The sequence below is a fragment of the Eubalaena glacialis genome, chromosome 8 (genome assembly GCF_028564815.1).
Source record: "Eubalaena glacialis isolate mEubGla1 chromosome 8, mEubGla1.1.hap2.+ XY, whole genome shotgun sequence".
Taxonomy (NCBI): domain Eukaryota; kingdom Metazoa; phylum Chordata; class Mammalia; order Artiodactyla; family Balaenidae; genus Eubalaena; species Eubalaena glacialis.
The window spans coordinates 66,793,837-66,811,525 of NC_083723.1; the positions used below are offsets into that span (position 1 = coordinate 66,793,837).

The following is a 17,689-nucleotide window of genomic DNA, read 5'->3' on the forward strand; positions in this document are numbered from 1 at the left end:
GGGACTAATAGTTCCTACGTTTAATCAAGTAATCATGGTAACTGTAAAGCAGGTAGTTTGGCAGATGAAAATTTCAGAGATGTGAAGTAACTTGCTCAAGGCCTCACAGGTAGCACGGTCACCGCAGAATGGTAAGGTGTAATGTGAATGCCTCATTTCAGGCGTTCTCCAACTTTCTTCTCTCATTGGCAATGGTCTTCTAACTCGTCTCACCAACTTCCAGTCTCACGTCCCTCCAGTAGACCCAATCAGTTTTCACTGCTGAAGCCAGTGTTAGCAAATATCTGCAGGATCTCTGATTCACCCTTATTAACACCCCACCGTCTAAGATAAAGTCCATGGCACACAAGGCCTCTCTTCTTGCTTCTCTAGCTGCATTTCTCAATACCTCCTTCCTTTACCTTTTTACCATGTGGAGTCACTTGCACAGCACAGATTTTAAACCCCATCTTGTGTTATCCCTTAGAGCCTGTGCACAAATTACTTTGCCAAGAATGCCCTCCTCGCCTCCCCACCTCCTGGTATATCCATTCACCTCCCAGGACTTGGCTCAAGCTCTACCTTGACTGTGAAGCCTCATTCCCTGATCTTCCCTGGGCACAGATGACCGCTCCTCACTTGTGCCCTCACGGAAACTTACACTTTCCTAGTAGAGCATTAGTAAAACCTTGCTGTTTATAAGTCAGTTTTTATCAACCAGACTGTGAGCTTCTTAGTTTTTCATTCGTCTAGTGTCCTCAGCATTTAGCCTGGACTGGTCCTTAATGAGAGAAGTGCCCCCGTAAAGGAGAGAAGTGAGACCCAGAAAGGATCAGGTCAAATTGTCAAGGGCCTTGAATGTCATGCTGGTATAATCCAAGTGTCTGCCACCTGGATGTCTGCAAGTCCTCCCATTCTTCTAGGGCCACCCTTTCCTCTTAGGTCCAAATTTTCAAAGTGTCCAGCTCCCATTCCACATTGTATGAAAGCCCAACATCTCCTCCCTACAAATAGCTCCAGAGCTTTAGGGAATGAGGAGTTGAGCCAGAAACTCCCAAGTCCCTTAGTCACTTCTTGCTCCTATTTCCTGCTTGTGCGGACAGTGTCATTCTTCCTGTGACTACTGTCCACTTTCCACACTGCTTCACTCAAGAGTTCTACTTCGATTCTTTTGTTCTCCCAAAGCAGCTTGAACACAAGGCTGTGGTGGTTGGAAGACTCTTTTTCTCCTAATTGCTTTTACAGTCTTGAATAGATAACATATTCACATGGTTTAAAAATCAAATAATTTAAAAGGTACATAGTGAAAATTCTCACTCCTACCCCTGCCTTTGTCTGCCATATTTCCCCCCTTTCCCTGCCCCTGGTAGCTTTTTTTTTTTTTTTTTTAAGCTTCTTTGGTGTTCCTCTAGGATTTACTGATGCAAATACAATATAGTGAAAATACAGAAAGATTTTTTTCTCTGTTAAACATTGCTGGCAAAAGCTATGAAAATATGCTGCCTGGACCTACTTTCAAGTCTGTGCTGTCATCTGCTCTCCATGGGGCCTTCCCCCCACCCAGAAAAGTCTTTTCTTTTCTCTTTTTCCTACAGGACTGATTTTCCCAGTGACAATATTTTTTTGAATAAAAAATTGGGACACCTGGCCTGAGATGGGAGTTTTTGTAAAATATAGGACCAGATAGTAAGTTTGCTCTAGAAAATGTGGGATCAAGGTCTCTACAGTTATTCCAACCCTCATTAATTCCCAAGGCCTGGCCCTTTCTCTAGGATAGCAGACTTTTAGTATCATTTATGGTGTAGCCAGGACTACAGCTCAGGAAAGAATTGAGAATGATTTAAACTTGGATATTAGCGATCATTGTCCTGACACGGGGGATAAATCACTAGCCACCCTTTTCTCCAGGGCTCTTGTCAGCTGCCATATGGCTGGGCCTCCCTCCCTCTGTTGAGACCCTCTCCTCAATCTTTTCCCTTTTTTTCCAAGTCCTGGAATGCTCACTGCTCTCTCCCCTTCCCAGGCTACCCCTGAAAACTCCCACTTCCCTTTTAGTTTTATACGTGGAGCACTTTAGTTTGGTGGAGAGGGGTCACATGTGAGGTACTCCTCTGGGAACTACCAGATTGATGGTGAGCCCTTGAGCAGCACTCATTTTAGCAATCAAGCCGTTCTATAATAATTTGCATATAGATAGGAAGGCATCGGAGTGCCCCCTCGTTAATATTAATGAGATCAGGTTCTCATTGGATTTATCGTCTAACAAACATCACACCTCGGGAGTTAGTGTAACTTATACCCTCATTCCCTGTGTAGTTTTATGGCAAAGACAATGAGTGTTCCCCCAGCGTTGCAGGTGTTCTCCTACATGACCCAGCCTCACTTGCAGTTAGGTTGGGCCATGTGACTTGTTCTGGCCAATGACCCATGAGCAGAAGTGGTGTGTGTCTCTTCTGGACTGAGGCAGCTAAGAGTCAGTGCACCTTCTCTATCCCTCGCTTCCCATCAGCGGAGGCCAAGCATTCCAGGTGGCAGAGCTACAAGCTTCAGGAGGGCCAGCTGATCCACATTGGACTGTGATGTGAATGAAAAATAAGCATTTACTGTGATAAGCCACTGAGATTTTGGGATTTTTATTAATATTTAATTGCATATCTATGCTACTTGAGCCAATATTTTTTGGAAATTAAAACCCAATACCTAGGGCTTCCCTGGTGGTGCAGTAGTTGAGAGTCTGCCTGCCAATGCAGGGCACACGGGTTCGAGCCCTGGTCTGGGAAGATCCCACATGCCGCGGAGCAGCTAGGCCCGTGAGCCACAACTACTGAGCCTGCGCGTCTGGAGCCTGTGCTCCGCAACAAGAGAGGCCGCGACAGTGAGAGGCCCCCGCACCGTGATGAAGAGTGGCCCCCACTTGCCGCAACTAGAGAAAACCCTTGCACAGAAACAAAGACCCAACACAGCCAAAAATAAATAAATAAATAAATAAAATTAAAAAAAAAAAACTGCTTTGTTAAAAAAAAAAACAAAACCCAATACCTAAAATCTCAAAAACGATAGTGTGTTTGTGTGTGTGTGTGTATGTATCTTGTCTGGGATATGCAGATATGTCTCCACATTCTGCATGAATTACAGTTTGAAAATCTTTTTGATTGTTTTTTTGTCTGAAGGTCCCACGTATGTATAAGTGAATTTTATTAAAGTATTCTAGTATCTCAATACTGCTGTTCTCAAAGCCAGCAAGAACTTTAAATATTCAATATAAGCTTATAATGTGTTGCCCTTTCATTTATTCCTAGTCCTGTACATTCAGGTATAGGTACAACTTCCTGTTTGGCCCCCTTCCAAATTTCCTTAGGCTTTCCCAGAAACAGTTATGTAAAATTCTGGTTGGAGGTTTGTTTTCTTAAAGTTTTTCAAGGTAAATTTAGCAGTCCTTCTCTGCTGTTAGGAAAGTGAGATTAATTTAGAAGCTTTCTTCTTAGCAGCCTCTCCAAAGGTTCCTAATGACCAACGCAATTTTCTGTCATCCAACACAGACAAATACCAGGTCCCATTCTGTTGCTCCCAATGCCTTTCCTTCTCTGGGCTACTCAGGTGTTCTCTTACACAGGGCTTATTTCAACTGGAATTTTAGTCATACTTCCACGGCTGTCACATAGCTGTTTTATTTAGTTTTCTAGGACCGTTTTAACAAAGTGCCACAAACTGAATGGCTTGAAAAACAGAAATTTATTGTCTCCTGGCCTGGAGACTCACAGCCCAAGATCAAAGTGTCAGCAGGGCCATGCTCTGTCTGAAGGCACTAGGGAAGGATCTGTTCTAGACCTCTCTCCTAGCTTCTGGTAGTCCCTTGGCATGTGCCAGCTTAACTCCTATCTTTACATGACTTTCTCCCTGTGTGCCTTTCTGTGTCCAGAGTTTCCCCTTTTACTAAGGACAACAGTCTAATTGGAGTAGAGGTCTACCCTAGTCTAATATGATTTCATCTTAACTAATTATACTGCAACAACCCTTTTTCCAGGTAACATCACATTCTGAGTACTGGGAGTTAGAACTTCAATATATGGATTTAGGGGGACATAATTCAACCCATAGCAGTCATCATTGTTTGCAGTGTCAAGCATGTAATCATAATGGTTAACAGCAAAGTCCTTACAGTCATACCTATTTGTGTTGGAATCCCATTTTCTGCCATTTGAACCTCAGTTTTTTTGTCTCTAAAATGGAAGCCTTAATCATTACCTAATAGGGTTGTTGTTAATTAAAGAACATTCTGCTTCAATTTTGGCCATGAAGACCAAAATTTCATGGCTTCAAAAACCAAAATAAATAATTGCAAAGTTCAATAAAGATGTTTAAAAAAAAAAATTGCAAAGTACCTCCACATTCTAAAGTGAGTTGCTGAACCACCTATGCAAGACAGGCTGAGACAGTCTGAGACTATGCGAGCTGGCGTGTGCAATCACTCATCTCTACTGAAAAAGGAGTCGTAGTTGATAAGGCCAAAAAGAGAGAAATTGTTTTTTAGGGAGCTATTCTCCTGTTTCTCATGTAGAAGGGGAGGGGAGTGCTTCCCTCTCACCTCAAGGAAGGTGACAGGAAGCTTCAGAGAGCTTGAGTGAAGTAGGAACTAATGTTTAACTCGTGTCTTGGGAATTAAACGTGGAAGACTGTGGCTGCAGGGGCCCAGATGCTCCCCACCAACAGCAGAACAATGTAGTGGAGAATTTTCCCATGTGTCCTGTGGGCTGGCAGGATGGAGCTAAGTGGGAGTCATTTTGAAAAGACTGTCCAGGAAGGCTTTCTGCTAAGCTGCACCTCAGCGAAGTTAGAGTATACCATTGGATGTAGAAACTGAGGAGGATTCATCACTGGGCAGCCTAAAAAGGAACTGGTTGGACATTGGAAGACTGCAGTGGGGTGAGGGAGCTATGTCAGTGACCCAGCAGAGAAAGAATCAGCATTGGGGATCTGCCATGCCCAGAGGGCTCCAATGCCAGATCGTATCTGGACCAGCTTAGAGACTAGTTTTTCCTCTTCCCAATCACATTCCAACCCTAGAGGAAGCTGAGTAGTCTAGTAGGGGAGGAGACATGGGAAGGAGAAGGAAAACAGAAACATCTTACAGAGAATTGGAGCAGAAGCCAACCATGTTCTCTTCCTGAAAATGAGAGGCCAAAGGAAGCTCAAGCTGGGGGTGTGAATAAGCTTTAAATTGGATGAGAACATTGGGTTATATGCTAATGACCTTGGACTGGACATTTTAATGACTGAAATGAGATGATTTGGGGGACTGAAACGAATTGGAGGATAAACTTTAAGATCTGAGAGTGGCTTAAAAAGTGAGGAGACCTGCCTCCTTTCATTTGTGGAGGAACAGACAGATCTACCCATGGAGTTTGAGTAGAATGGGGAGAAGAATAAAGCTGTCCTCACCTGTACCTTGTTGAATTCATCCTGGCAGAAAGGCAGTAGTTGGTAAAAGTTGCTGTAAATCTGATAATGCTGGTAATTATTTTAGTTACCATTGTGACTGAATAAACCCATACCATCTTTCATGGTGGTGTCAGTGTATAGTTTCAGAGAAACAGAAATCATTGCCACAATTATAAGTAGAAAGGGACTTAATATAGGTAATTAGGTACTTGCAAAATCATTGGAGAGCTGGAGGAGCAGCCTCTAAACTGAGCCTCCAGAAATAGCTACCAGGAGATAACCATCAGACTGATTTGCCAGGGGAGCTATCGCCCCCCCCAGTCATAAATGTGTGAAATTAAGAGTCTGTTGGGGAACCATTTGAATTCTTGCACACACTGCTATAGTTTCCGTCTGTGGATCATGAAGACACTGTCATCCTTGCAGCTGCTAACTCATAACACTACTGACGCTGGACACTGGATATTGGGATGCTGGATGACCCTACTTGGTAGCAGCAACAAACATCAGAGTAGGCAGGTGGCTCTGGTCTCACTCCTGGCTTTCTAGTCTCTTGAGTATATTTAACTCACAATCTGAATTTAGCTGTGAAGGAGTCATAGAAATGTAATTTTGAGCTTTTCAGTCTTTGCAATACAAGAAGGTATCACAGGAGGTGGTTGGAATGGATGTTAAGAGCTAGTGTTTCATATTCACCACAGTGATCCCATGCATATGAAAGGACAGGTTATGCTAGTAGCCCCAGCTTCTGTCTAGAAGACCAATTACTGGATTCACTTGGGTTTTTAAAAAATCAACTTAATTGAGATATAATTTGCATATAATAAAATGCACCTATTTTAAGTGTATGTTCAATGAGTTTTAACAAACATAATGTAAATGTCATCAATACCATAATCAAAATGTAAAATCTTTCCATCATTCCAAAAATTTCTTTTGGTCTCTGCAGTCAATCCCCACTTCCCCTCCCTAAGCAACCGCTGATCTGCTTTCTGTCTCCGTAGACTAGTTTTCCCTGTTCTAGAATTTCACATAAATAAAAGCATACAGTAGGATACAGCTGTTTTCAATATTTGCAAATAGGTTTTTTCCTTGCCAAGAATCCAGCATGGCATAGTGGAATAAGTAGGATTTTCGAAGCTAGACAAACTCAAGATTGACTCCCAACCCTACTACCTAATAGCTCTCAGGCTATTACAAGTTGAACTGAGCCCAAATTTCTTAACTGTAAAATGGAAATTTAAAACAAAAATAAAAACAAAAAGCACCTATGAAGGTTAGAGCCAATAAATGAATAGCACACAAATGGCACTCCAGGAAAGGTAATTATCATTCTTCTTGATGATGGCTTATTATTTTCCATTTATGCTGGTTTTCCAGTCAATTGCACTTTAAACTACAGTGCTTCTGTGGGGAGTTTTATCACTGACTTTCACACGTGACTGCTGTAACAGCAATTAAAAGCTATCCTTTGGAGTATCAGATTGCTTCACATCTTGGGTACTACCACTTGCTATGTGACCGCATGAAAAATCTGAATCTGTGCCTCAATTTTCTTTTTTATAAAATGGGAATAATAACAATACCTAGAATTGTTATGGGAATTAAATAATACTTATCACCTTAGTAAATACTCAAAATGGTTAGCTATTATTGATATCATTGTTATTTCATATTGAAATTTCCCTAAGATCCCTCAGAGTGGATTCTGTCTCTATACCTTCACTTCAGCTCCATGCTCCGAGAGAAGTGACTCTCTCTTTTCTGGCCAATTAAAATTTCCTGTTTTAGCCTCCAGGAACTGCTCCCTCCTACAGAATACATTTGTGCCCTCTCATTTGGTATGTATCCCAGGCTTTATATTATCATTGAACTGTAGAATGTTTGGGATTGAAAAAATGGTTCACTAGAACCTCTCATTTTATAGCTGGTATAATAGAGGTCCAGTAAAGACGAATTATTTATCAATTATTTAATTATAGCTTTAGAACATAAACTGAGTTAGAACTTGGGTTCCAAACTCTCAGTCCTGTGTCTACAACATAAATGAAAGAGCTTAGCACATAATATTTAGTGGTTTACTGACTTATTATTTGAATTCTTAAAGTATACCGTGCTCAGTTGATTTCTAGAGCCAAATCCAAGGACTTTGCTTGTCACAATCCCTAAGCTCTTGTCACTCACTCTCTGCAATTAGAGAAATGATACTCAGCCCTGTCAAAATATAATCACAAAGTTTATCAGGAAAATCATCTGAAAATAAGTCATGCATATTACACTATGTGAGATGGATATGCTGCATTGCAGGATACGCTGCATAGACTTTATGTGGTGGATATAAATCCTGCTGATGTTGTGATGCCAGTTCTTTAACGACTAGCCATAAATTTATGAAGTCTTGCTCTATAATTGCAAAGAAAATGCTTTTTATCACCAGTTTAGTCTTTGGGTAAATAAGAGAAATTTCCATGATATCTTCAGCCCAATGAGATGAAAGCTCTTATATTCCACCCACACAAGGCAAACACAATTGGATAAAAAGTAAAATGCAGGCGAACCACTGTTGTATTTGTATGCAAGATAGCAGTTATACAGATTTTCTAGGACCGAAGAACTAAAACTGTCACCTCCAGCAGTGTGTTTCTGCCCACCTGCCACTGTGGACTTAGGCAGGAAGGAAGTTCAATATGCATATCCTGGGAAGGAGGGAGAGCGTGAGGCAGTTAGGAGGGATGCCTCCTTTTATGAGAAAGTTGGACAGCTCTTCAGTGTTTCTTTCATAATTTCTAAAACGCTGTGTATCGGGGCTCACCAAGATCATTCCCCTCAGGCCCAGTGATTTGACAGAAGGTCTCACAAAACTCAGCATCTATGTGTATTCATAGCTAAGATTTATTACCATGAAAAGATACAAAGCAAAATCAGAAAAAGCAAAAGGTGCGTGGGGTGAAGTTGGGAGGAAACCAGGCTCTAGCTTCTGAGTCCTCTCTCGGTGCATTGCCTTCCTTCCTTCAGCAGTGAGTTGTGGCCACACATGCAAAGTGTTGTCTCCTGGGGCGGCTCATTAGTGACTTGGCGCTCAAGGTTTTCGCTGGGGGCTGGTCAAACAGGCAGTCTCTGCCCACCACATACCCAAATTCCGGATCCAAGAAGAAAAGCAGATGCTCAGCATAAAGCATACTCTGCGCAAACAGTCTAGCCCTAGTGAGCCACCCTTAGGGAACTTAAGGAAACTTAAGAACTTAGGGAAAGTTTTCTATCAGTGTAGGGAACTGTTTACTTGCTAAGTTCCCAGATGCCAGCCAAGGGTCAATCTTGCAAGCAGACCTTTCTAAGGACAGCAGTCTCAGGCCTGCTATGCTAACTCTTTTTCTGCACACACTATTTTCTTCATTCAGGCATGCATAGAGACGTAAGAAAGACGACTCTTGTAATCCCATTAGAAATAAGTCATCTGTAGCAAAGAGTTTACATGACTTACCTAACATCATATCTGGTTAGTTGGCTTGGATGGCTTGACCGGGGCCGTAGGATGGGGACTCAGTTCTGGCTGGTATTTGGGTTCTCGGTTCTTCTCCATATTATCTTTCCTGGGGCTGCCAAGATGCTGCCAGCACAGCTTTTTTACTCATGTTTGATTCCTGGGCTGGGATGTGTTGACTGAAAAAAACTTCACTGACTGAAAAAAACCTAAAAGTTGAGAATTATGTTTCATTCAGAGGACATTCTGAGGACTTCAAGCCCAGGAGACAGGACTCTCAGATCATTCCGAGAGACTGCTTTGAAGAGACAAGGGGGGAGCCAGGATATATAGGAGTTTTTGCAACAAAGACCAGGTAGTCAGAACATCAAAAAATTACTGTTGGGCTTCCCTGGTGGCGCAGTGGTTGGGAGTCTGCCTGCCAATGCAGGGGACATGGGTTCGAGCCCTGGTCTGGGAAGATCCCACATGCCGCGGAGCAACTAGGCCCGTGAGCCACAGCTACTGAGCCTGCGCGTCTGGAGCCCGTGCTCCGCAACAAGAGAGGCGGCGATAGTGAGAGGCCCGCGCACCGCGATGAAGAGTGGCCCCCGCTTGCCACAACTAGAGAAAGCCCTCGCACAGAAACGAAGACCCAACACAGCCAAAAATAATAAATAAATAAATAAATAAATAACTAAATAACTAAATAAATAAATAAATGAAAAGAAAGATCTCCTTCAACAAGCTCCACTTAAAAAAAAAAAAAAAAAAGTACAGGCTAGGAAAAGCACAGGAATTTTTTTTTTAAAAATTACTGTTAATTAAAGAAAACTAGAAAAGAAATCTCAAGTTAATGAATTTAGTGCCTTTCTATGTATGGGAAGATGGGCTCACTGAAATCATTCCTTTGATATGCACCTCAGTTATCTGGTGTCAGTATCCTGTGTTTACTCATCCTGAGTTTCCTCAGGGTGCATCGTTGGGGGTGGCTGTAATGTGATGGCTTGGTGGCTGCAACATCCTTTGTTTACTGATTGGCAGGCAGTATTTTTTATTCACAGATGGCCGAAACAGCCAGGCCTAATGCCCTGTCTATGCGGATTCTCCAGATGGATAGTTAGGCTTCCTTACAGCATGATGGTTCCAGACACTTGGGCTTCTTACATGATGGCTGGCTTCCCTCAGAGCAAGCATTCTAAAAGAGCAGGGCAGAATCCTAGAACATCACTTCTGTTACACTGTTATTTAAGCAAGTTACTAAGGCCAACCCAAATTTAAGGAGAAGGTAATTAGATTCAATAGCAGGATAACAAAGAATTTGCAACCATCTTTAATGAATATTTACAATAAGTAATTTATCTGGTTATCTTAACATGCATTTCTATTATAGTTATCTACTTTGCCTGTTTTATTTCTCCCACCAGACTGCAAATTCCTTAAGGGTAGGGACCCAGTCTACCTCAGTTTCCAATTTGCTACAATGTTAAACAGTACTTTGCTGATAGCACAGGTTGTTTGTTGAATAAATAAAAGCTATTAAATGCTTACTACATGCCAAGCACTATACTAAGCTCTTTGAATTTATTATCTTGTGTAATCTTTATGACAATCTTTTGAGGCATTATTTTTATTTCCATTTTTTAGATGAGGAAGCTGAGGTATAGAATGGTTAAGTTGTCTGCACAAGGGCGCATAGCTAGTACCAGAATTTGAACTCACTTCTATTCCAGAAGCAGGAATCTGTTATCTAGGTAGTTGATATCGGGCAGCTCGAAAACTAAAGTCTTAACCATTTTTTTTTTTGGCTGCGTTATGCGGGATCCTAGTTCCCTGACCAGGGATCAAACCTGTGCCCCCTGCATTGGGAGCTCGGAGTCTTACCCGCTGGACCGCCAGGGAAGTCCCTAAAACCAAAGTCTTGACCCAGAATTATTTAGAGATCAAGCCTTAGGCACCATTCCTAAAGGTACAAGCCTCACTGCATTCCTTTACTCTATTCATGCAAGGGGTGGGGAGGGTCTCTTAAAGATTTTAAAGACCAAGCTTATATCTTAAATATCTTTAAGTTAACCAATGAGAGTTCCTTTCTGGCATTCAATATACTAGTTAGTAGACTTAAAACCCCATTTCTGAAATTTACTGAGAACATTAGCAAAGAATCTGGTGTCAATCCAGATGTTGATGACAGAAACAGAATACTCACTTCTGGCATATGGGTTTTTCAATTGGAACATTAGCAACAACCTCTGGAGTATGCACTTTCAATTAAAATTTTAGTTGACTGCACCTAGGCTGCAGTTTATCCTAACTAGAACAAATAAAATATCTTAAATTTAATTTGATTTAATTGCCATCCTCAAACCATGGCTTGCACCCAGGCTTCTGTTTAGATCCCATTGGCTGGAAGTTGGTAACATGGTCACATTCAGCTTTAAGGGAAGCTGGGAAGTGTAGCCTTTTTCTAGGAGACCCTGTGCCCAGATATCATAGATATTACTACCAAAGGAAAAGAGATGAACAGGTACTTGGTGAACTCTGCAAGGCTTCCCCTGGAGAGGAGAGACTCACTGTGGTTGCTCAGTATTTTCATTTGCATGGCAATGAATAAGTCCTTACTCCACTCTCAGTCTGTGGGAAACTTTCCAGGTATGAGAAATAGTCCCATGTTTTCCCAGAAATAGGTCAGGGATGTGGCAATGGCTTAATGGTGGCTATAGATGTGTGAAGGCAAAAATTTCTTCCATCAGTTCTCTTATGTTCCCAGTTATGTTAGGATCTTGCTACTAAAAGTGTGTCCGTGGATTAGCAGCTTCTGCATCACCTGGGAGCTTGTTTGAAATGCTGACTTACATTTTAACAAGACCTGCAGATGGTTCCTATGCACAGTCCAATTTGAGAAGTACCGTTTTCGAACGCTTCCTCCTCCTTCCTCAACATACCTGTACTGGAGCACACACACTAGGACGGGGGCTAAAGTGTTTCCTCCAGCAGGGCAACTTTGACCTAGAGCACAAAAGTAGGTCTGGGAGAACTCACAGACAACTGGTGTATTATAGTTTAGATCATAAATTACTCAGCCATTTCATATAGATTAGCTTATTTTTCTATGCAAAAAGCAACTAAAAGACATATGTTTTGGTTTTTCAGGAGAAAGTAACAAGAAGAATATGTTAAGAGTGGACCTGTTTGGTAATGTACAACATGATAAATACAATTAATACTGCTGTATGTTACATACGAACGTTGTTAAGAGAATAAATTCTGAGTTCTCATCACAAGGAAAAATTTAAACAAATTTTTTTCCTTTTATTTTGTATCTATATGAGTTGATGGATGTTCACTAAACTTACTATGGTCATCATTCCATGAAGTATGTAAGTCAAATCATTAAGCTGTATAGCTTAAACTTACACAGTGCTATATGTCAGTTATATCTCAATAAAACTGGAAGAAAAAAAGAAGAGATGTAATAAATAAAATTCTTTGCATTACACATTAAAAAAAGAGAGGATCTGTTTAGATGATGGAACTCTGGATAATTTATTTTTCCAACTGTGTCATACTTGTCAGAATTTTTTTAAGGAACATAAACTATTTTATTTTATTTATTTATTTTTAAAAATAAATTTATTTATTTATTTTAATTTTAATTTTGGCTGCGTTGGATCTCTGTTGCTGTGTGCGGGCTTTCTGTGGTTGCGGCGAGTGGGGGCTACTCTTTGTCACGGTGCGCAGGCTTCTCATTGCAGTGGCTTCTCTTGTTGCGGAGCACGGGCTCTATGCGCGCGGGCTCAGTAGTTGTGGCACACGGGCTTAGTTGCTCTGCGGTATGTGGGATCTTCCCAGACCAGGACTCGAACCTGTGTCCCCTGCATTGGCAGGCGGATTCTTAACCACTGCACCACCAGGGAAGCCCACATAAACTATTTTAAAGTGGAAAAAATTATTGTTTGAGAATGATATGAAACATACTTGTTTTAGCTTTAGCAATCAGTTAGATAGCTGCATAAGAAATAAATCTCTAACTGGTCTGGAAGAGAACAGCAATGGCATGGGTCATTATGTATCTACCCAAGACAAGCTTCTGCAGTTGCCAAAATAAACTGCTTATTCACAGGAGATGGGCAGTGCTGATTTTGGAACATTACTCTTAACTGCTGAATTCTGCAACTCAAAAATTTTAGTGTCATTTCCTAACTTTGTTTTAAAACGTATTTTCATCTTGAAACTTGGCACAAATGTTAAATAAAATTTTCTTTTTGTAATTGAAATGATTCAATTCAACTACATTTACTGGACAGCTGAAGGTTACACAGCTCTAAATCATTTTTTTTTTGTTTTTTTGGAGGGAATGTAGAAAGGAATTAAAAGGCATGGTCCGTACATTCAGGAACTCACTTTGGAGGACTATCATGAAATTCTTTTATAACTCTTTCAAAAATTAGGATTTGTTTAAGTGTGTGAAATAATTTTATTCTGATTGGATATTCTTATAACTATATACATTTTTCCCCAAAACCCATGATATATCTGACCCATTTGATATAAAAACAAGAATAAACTAGCTTCAAAGGTCACGATCATGTAGAGAATAGTACTGAAATAAGATATAATTTCACAATAGCAAGTATGGAAACACATTGAAGGCATTGGATCTTTCTCCTGCTGCTTCTGGAGGAAGATGAAGAAGGGCAAACGAAGGGAGCAGAGAAAGCATTACATTTCCTTAATCAGTTCTTGGCAAGAACTTTTACAGGAGAGCTTACAATGGGAAATTCGTGCCTGTTCCTTGACTCTTGAAACAACAAAACTTAATTTCCCCAGAAGAAATTTTTACTCTAGTGGTGGAATTAGATTAAATTGACTAAAAACAGTGAAGGATTAGTGAAGAAGACTCTACGTTCTATCAGAGGATTAAAAAAAAAAAATCTAATTCTGACATTTTAATTTGTGTACTGATTGAGATAGATGTTAATTTTTATGTATTGTGTGATAAAAAATATTACCTGCCATATCAATAAACAAAGGATGTTGCAGCCAACAATCCCTCAGCCACTACAGCCACCCCCAACTGTGTACCCTGAGGGGATTCAGGATGGACAAAAAATACCAAGGGCTGAGAATTTAACACGATCTATAGTGATCTGAGAAGGCTTATAACAATATGGAATGTTGAAAAGCTGAAGGAGGTTGTCAGATATGCTTCCCCACACCCCAAAAAATAGAAAAAGGTTATGTTCCTTGAGTAATAAGTTTCAGATTAAAATTAACATTAAATTGTCTAAAGAATTCTGGTTCAAGATGGCTGATGAAGCACATGCCTAGGAAGAAAAATGTATAAAAAATGAAAACAAAAATAACACAATGAAAGAACTGGGAGGGGTTGTTGGTAGACAAGAGATTTCAACAAATTTCTGGAAGATGTAAAATTTCTGGAAGATTAATGAGTGTTGATTATTGAGGCTGAGTAGAGGAAGCCATAGCCAAGAACACACCAGGGAGCTGACTGTCTGGAAGAGGCCCAGACAGGCTCTAGACTTTGACACAGTAGATGCAATCGGGGATGGGACTAAGAAATTGGACTGAAAGGATCTGTAGACAGTCATTAACCCCAGGGCAAAAATTGGAGGGTTTAAACAATCTTAAGAAACTGCCTAGGAAAAACTAGGGCAGATGACTAGGAAGCATTCCCAAGGTAATGACTCCTTATTCTGGCATTTAAGGGTTCCTAGAGTTACAGCTGGCTTTGTGGCTGCATAAATCCTACCTACCATTAACCAGCCCATGTACATGCAGCGCCCAGAGTCTTTCTATTGCCATATTTTTTTAAAAAGGTTTTTATTTTGGCATAATTTTAGATTTACAGAAAAGTTGGAGGAAAGAATTCTCATATACACTATACCCAGGTTCCTGCAATATTAGTATGTTAACATGTTTATTCCTTTCTCTCTCTTTTCTTGACAAATAGGTAGATAGATATACATACATTTTGTTTTTTTTCCTGAACCATTTGATAGTCAGACATGATACCCCATTATACTTAAATACTTCAGTGTGTATTTCCTTAAAACATTCTCTCACACAAGTCCAAAAAAAGATCAAAATCAGAAAATTAACATTGATATAATACTATTATCCAGTTGTTGATCTTATTCAGATTTTTCCAATTTAAAAAAAACTGTTCTTTTTAGCAATAGAAATTTCCAGATTATGTTGCATTCAGTTGCCATGTCTCTTTTAATCTCTTTTAATGAGGACCAATTCTTTAGCCTTTGTGTTTCATGGTACTGACATTTTAGACTACTCTTCAATTATTCTGTAGAATGTCACTCGGTTCAGGTTTGTCTAATGTTTCCTCATGATTAAATTCAGGCTGTACATTATTGGCAGCAAATCACAGAAGGAAGGGATTTTTCTCAGTGCATCTTATCAGGAGGCATGTGATGTTAATTTGTCCCATTATTGCCTAATTCTTAATGTGAATAGCAACCAAGGATCAATAGATATCAGATGAAAGTCTCCAACATGAAAAGAAAAACCTAAGGAAACTAACAGGAAGATAAAGAAAGAAAAAGAAAGGAAGGAAGGAAGAAAGGGAGGGAGGGAGGGAGGAAGGAAGGAAGGAAAGAAAGAATTCAGGGAACAGAAGTACACCTTAAAATAGGAGAGACTTCCCAACTGGTACTTTTGAGATGTCAAAAACAATGGCATATATAAAACAAGAAATTGTGTGTTATGAAGAAGAAAGAATTCTTGGAAAATAAAATTGAATTGCAGGAATTAAAATTTTGAAAGTTTTAAAGGTGAAGTCAAGAAACTCACCTAGAAAATAGGAAAAAGAGAGAGAGAGTTGTAGGAAAGATAAGATATAAAAGTCATAGCAGATCATTGCTGGAGTTCTATATTAGGATCAGCTTTGGCTGCATCATAAAACAGAAAAATCACTAAAAAATCAGAGATTGACAAGATAGAAGTTTCTCACTCACATAAAAGAAGTAGATAGCTCTGAGGTGGTTTAGTGACTTCAGTGAGTCACTGGGAACATTAGGCTGTTACCTTCCTGTTCTACCATCTAGTAAATGCTAAACGGTAGAACAGGCCACCTCATTCTCAAGGCCACCTCATAGTCCAAGATGGCTGCTGCAACTTAAGCCATTGTGTCTGAATCCAGGCCAAAAAAGAAGTAAGCCAGAGGACCAAAAAAAATTTTTTAAAGGTGGGGGTGGTTGTTACAAACGGTGCTAACTACCTTTAAGCAGCTTTCCCATAATTCTGCTTACATCTCTTTTGCCAAACCTGCCTGCAAGGAAAGCTAAGAAATGTAGTCCTTTATTCTGGGCAGCAATGTGATCACAGAAAGATCAGGATACTCTTACTAAGGAGGAGGATATTGATATTGAGTTCGGCAGCTGGCAGCTTCTGCCACCTAGTTTAATAGGCAACATAATTTCCACAGCAGAAAGGAGACACAAATCATTAAGTATCTAGTAGATACCTCACAGGATACATTTTGTACACATAGTCATAACATTTGAAATTTTAGAAATCTAGTGACTAAAAATAAGGACAGTGTAATTCCAAACAAAAAACATCTTTAACAAATATATAAAAGATGTTCAACCTTGTTTACAAAATTAGAGGACTACAAATAAAAATAAAAATAAAATATTTTTCAGGATCAGCTTGGAAATATTAAGATATTGAAAATATCCTATGTTGGTGAAGGTTTTGAAGAAGAGTTTTCTCATCAACTATTGGCATAAGTATAAATAAAGTCAGCCTTTTGGAATGAAAATTTGGCAGCACTTAATATATAAATGTATTGTTTTTTTGTTGCTGCTGTAACAAATTACCACAAACTTTAGTGGCTTTAAACTATATGTATTTAAAACACACACACACACACACACACACACACACAAATTTATTAATTTAAACTCTGTAAGTCATAGTCTAGTATGGGCTTCACTGGATTAAAATCAAGGCGCCATCAGGGCTGTGTCCCTTTCTGGAGGCTCTAAGGGAGAATCCGTTTCCTGTTTATCTCCATTGCTGGCAGATTCAGTTCCTTGCAGATATGTCTGAGGGCTTCATTCTCTTGCTGGCTGTCAGCTGAGAGCAGATCCAGAGTCCAGTTGTGGTCTTTGGCTCATGGTCCCCATCCTCCATCCTCAAATCAGCCATGACAGCTCAAGTCCCTCTCACTCTTCACATCTCTTCCTTCTTCTGTCCCAGCTCTGACCGAGTCAAAAAAGGCTCTTCACTTTTAAGAACTCATGTAATTAGACTGGGCCCACCCAGATAATCCAGGATAATCTCCCCATCTCTAGGTAGAAAATCTTAATCATGTCTGCCAAATCCCTTTTGCTATGTAAAAGAACAAATTCAGGGAGTTCCCTGGTGGTCAAGTGGTTAGGACTCTGTGCTTCCACTGCAGGGGGCATGGGTTCCATTCCTGGTTGGGGAACTAAGATCCCACAAGCCACACGGAGCAGCCAAAAAAAAAATTAATTAATTAATTAATTAATTAATTAAAAGAATGAATTCACGGGTTCTAGGATTAGAGCATGGATATCTTTGAAGGGTGTGGGAAGCATTACTTTGCCGACCTCTGTAAAATATACATTCCCTTGTACCTAGTAATTACACAGAGAAACACAACACACACCTTAAAACCTGGTTGGGGGGGTGGGTTGGAGAAAGAGAGAGAGAGAGAGAGGGAAAATGGAAGACTTACAAAGAATAGTATCATTAACTGCATCAGACTTCTTATCAGCATCATGAGATGCTAAGGAAAATATGGAGAAA

General features: G+C 40.1%; 1 long non-coding RNA gene across 1 annotated transcript in view; it reads left to right on the forward strand.

The window, feature by feature from the left end:
- LOC133096241 (uncharacterized) overlaps positions 1–17,689 on the forward strand; it is a 66,233-nt gene that overhangs the window by 24,908 nt on the left and 23,636 nt on the right. The window contains exon 2 of the long non-coding RNA XR_009701757.1: positions 12,029–12,070. This is a non-coding gene — a long non-coding RNA (uncharacterized LOC133096241). The remainder of the gene's footprint in view (positions 1–12,028; positions 12,071–17,689) is intronic.